This window comes from Anser brachyrhynchus (assembly GCF_964034855.1).
Source record: "Anser brachyrhynchus genome assembly, contig: SCAFFOLD_69, whole genome shotgun sequence".
Taxonomy (NCBI): domain Eukaryota; kingdom Metazoa; phylum Chordata; class Aves; order Anseriformes; family Anatidae; genus Anser; species Anser brachyrhynchus.
In genome coordinates, this window is record NW_027663702.1 from 719,755 (window position 1) to 723,927 (window position 4,173).

Consider the following 4,173-nt stretch of genomic DNA (forward strand, 5'->3'; position numbering starts at 1 on the left):
CAGTGCAGTGAGTCCAGAGAGTGCACTGGCACCACTAGGGAGGCAGTGCAGTGACTGCAGAAAGTGCACTGGCACTACTGGGGATGCAGTGCAGTGAGTCCACAGAGTGCACTGGCACCAGTGGGGATGCAGTGCAGTGAGTCCAGGCAGTTCACTGGCACCAGTGGGGATGCAGTGCAGTGACTCCAGAGAGTGCACTGGCACCAGTGGGAATGCAGTGCAGTGAGTCCAGAGAGTGCACTGGCACCAGTGGGGATGATGTGCAGTGTCTCCAGAGAGTGTACTGGCGCCACTGGGGATGCAGTGCAGTGACTCCAGAGAGTGCACTGGCACCAGTGGGGATGCAGTGCAGTGAGTCCAGAGAGTCGACTGGCACCAGTGGGGTGCAGTGCAGTGAGTCCAGAGAGTGCACTGGCACCAGTGGGGATGCAGTGTAGTGAGTCCAGAGAGTGCACTGGCACCAGTGGGGTTGCAGTGCAGTGAGTCCAGAGAGTGCACTGGCACCAGTGGATATGCAGTGCAGTGAGTGCAGAGAGTGCACTGGCACAAGTGGGGATGCAGTGCAGTCAGTTCAGAGAGTGCAATGGCACCAGTGGGGATGCAAAGCAGTGACTCCAGAGAGTGCACTGGCACCACTGGGGATGCACTGCAGTGTCTCCAGAGAGTGCACTGGCACCACTGGGGATGCAGTGCAGTGAGTCCAGAGAGTGCACTGGCATCACTGGGGATGCAGTTCAGTGAGTGCAGAGAGTGCACTGGCACCACTGGGGATGCAGTGCAGTGAGTGCAGAGAGCGCAGTGGCACCATTGGGGATGCAGTGCTGTGAGTCCAGAGAGTGCACTGGCACCACTGGGGTTTTAGTGCAGTTAGTCCAGAGAGTGCCCTTGCACCACTGGGGATACACTGCAGTGTGTCCAGAGAGTGCACTGGCACCACTGGGGATGCAGTGCAGTGAGTCCAGAGAGTGCACTGTCAACACTGGGGATGCACTGCAGTGAGTCCAGAGAATGACCTGGCACTAATGGGGATGCAGTGCAGTGACTCGAAAGAGTGCACTGGCACGACTGCGGATGCACTGCAGTGAGTCCGGAGAGTGCCCTGGCACCACAGGGGATGCAGTGCAGTTAGTCCAGAGAGTGCACTGGCACCACTGGGGATGCAGTGCAGTGAGTCCAGAGAGTGCACTGGCACCACTGCGGATGCAGTGCAGTGAGTCCAGAGAGTGCACTGGCACCACTGGGGATGCAATGCAGTGAGTCCAGAGAGTGCTCTGGCTCCACTGGGGATGCAGTGCAGTGAGTACAGAGAGTGCACTGGCACCACTGGGGATGCAGTGCAGTGAGTACAGAGAGTGCAATGGCAGCACAGGGGATGCACTGCAGTGATGCCAGAGAGTGCACTGGCACCACTGGTGATGCAGTGCAGTGAGTCCAGAGAGTGCATTGGCACCAGTGGGAATGCACTGCAGTGAGTCCAGAGAGTGCACTGGCACCAGTGGGGATGCAGTGCAGTGAGTCCAGAGAGTGCACTGGCACCACTGGGGATGCAGTGCAGTGAGTCCAGAGAGTGCACTGGCACCACTGGGGATGCAGTGCAGTGAGTCCAGAGAGTGCACTGGCACCACAGGGGATGCACTGCAGTGAGTCCAGAGAGTGCACTGGCACCACTGGGGATGCAGTGCAGTAAGTCCAGAGAGTGCACTGGCACCACAGGGGATGCAGTGCAGTGATTCCAGAGAGTGCACTGGCACCAGTGGGGATGCAGTGCAGTGAGTCCAGAGAGTGCACTGGCACCAGTGGGGATGGAGTGCAGTGAGTCCAGAGAGTTCACTGGCACCAGTGGGGATGCAGTGCAGTGACTCCAGAGAGTGCACTGGCAGCAGTGGGGATGCAGTGCAGTGAGTCCAGAGAGTGCACTGGCACCACTAGGGATGCAGTGCAGTGACTCCAGAAAGTGCACTGGCACTACTGGGGATGCAGTGCAGTGAGTCCAGAGAGTGCACTGGCACCAGTGGGGATGCAGTGCAGTGAGTCCAAAGAGTGCACTGGCACCACTGGGGATGCACTGCAGTGACTGCAGAGACTGCACTGGCACCAGTGGGGATGCAGTTTAGTGAGTCCAGAGAGTGCAGTGGCACCACTGGTGATGCAGTGCAGTGAGTCCAGAGAGTGCACTGGCACCACTGGGGATGCAGTGCAGTGAGTCCAGAGAGTGCACTGGCACCACTAGGGATGCAGTGCAGTGACTCCAGAAAGTGCACTGGCACTACTGGGGATGCAGTGCAGTGAGTCCAGAGAGTGCACTGGCACCAGTGGGGATGCAGTGCAGTGAGTCCAAAGAGTGCACTGGCACCACTGGGGATGCACTGCAGTGACTGCAGAGACTGCACTGGCACCAGTGGGGATGCAGTTTAGTGAGTCCAGAGAGTGCAGTGGCACCAGTGGGGATGCAGTGCAGTGAGTCCAGAGAGTGCACTGGCACCACTGGGGATGCAATGCAGTGAGTCCAGAGAGTGCTCTGGCTCCACTGGGGATGCACTGCAGTGAGTCCAGAGAGTGCACTGGCACCACTGGGGATGCAGTGCAGTGAGTACAGAGAGTGCAATGGCAGCACAGGGGATGCACTGCAGTGATGCCAGAGAGTGCACTGGCACCACTGGTGATGCAGTGCAGTGAGTCCAGAGAGTGCATTGGCACCAGTGGGAATGCACTGCAGTGAGTCCAGAGAGTGCACTGGCACCACTGGGGATGCAGTGCAGTGAGTCCAGAGAGTGCACTGGCACCACTTGGGATGCAGTGCAGTGAGTCCAGAGAGTGCACTGGCACCAGTGGGGATGCAGTGCAGTGAGTCCAGAGAGTGCACTGGCACCACAGGGGATGCACTGCAGTGAGTCCAGAGAGTGCACTGGCACCACTGGGGATGCAGTGCAGTAAGTCCAGAGAGTGCACTGGCACCACAGGGGATGCAGTGCAGTGATTCTAGAGAGTGCACTGGCACCAGTGGGGATGCAGTGCAGTGAGTCCAGAGAGTGCACTGGCACCAGTGGGGATGGAGTGCAGTGAGTCCAGAGAGTTCACTGGCACCAGTGGGGATGCAGTGCAGTGACTCCAGAGAGTGCACTGGCACCAGTGGGGATGCAGTTTAGTGAGTCCAGAGTGTGCAGTGGCACCATTGGGGATGCAGTGCTGTGAGTCCAGAGAGTGCACTGGCACCACTGGGGTTTTAGTGCAGTTAGTCCAGAGAGTGCCCTTGCACCACTGGGGATACACTGCAGTGTGTCCAGAGAGTGCACTGGCACCACTGGGGATGCAGTGCAGTGAGTCCAGAGAGTGCACTGTCAACACTGGGGATGCACTGCAGTGAGTCCAGAGAATGACCTGGCACTAATGGGGATGCAGTGCAGTGAGTCCAAAGAGTGCACTGGCACCACTGCGAATGCACTGCAGTGAGTCCGGAGAGTGCCCTGGCACCACAGGGGATGCAGTGCAGTTAGTCCAGAGAGTGCACTGGCACCAGTGGGGATGCAGTGCAGTGAGTCCAGAGAGTGCACTGGCATCACTGGAGATGCAGTTCAGTGAGTGCAGAGAGTGCACTGGCACCACTGGGGATGCAGTGCAGTGAGTGCAGAGAGTGCACTGGCACCACTGGGGATGCACTGCAGTGAGTCCAGAGAGTGCAGTGGCACCATTGGGGATGCAGTGCAGTGAGTCCAGAGAGTGCACTGGCACCACTGGGGTTTTAGTGCAGTTAGTCCAGAGAGTGCCCTTGCACCACTGGGGATACACTGCAGTGTGTCCAGAGAGTGCACTGGCACCACTGGGGATGCAGTGCAGTGAGTCCAGAGAGTGCACTGTCAACACTGGGGATGCACTGCAGTGAGTCCAGAGAATGACCTGGCACTAATGGGGATGCAGTGCAGTTAGTCCAAAGAGTGCACTGGCACCACTGGGGATGCACTGCAGTGATTCCAGAGAGTGCACTGGCACCACTGGTGATGCAGTGCAGTGAGTCCAGAGAGTGCATTGATACCACTGGGAATGCACTGCAGTGAGTCCAGAGAGTGCACTGGCACCACTGGGGATGCAGTGCAATGAGTCCAGAGAGTGCACTGGCACCACTGGGGATGCACTGCAGTGAGTCCAGAGAGTGCACTGGCACCACTGGGGATGCAG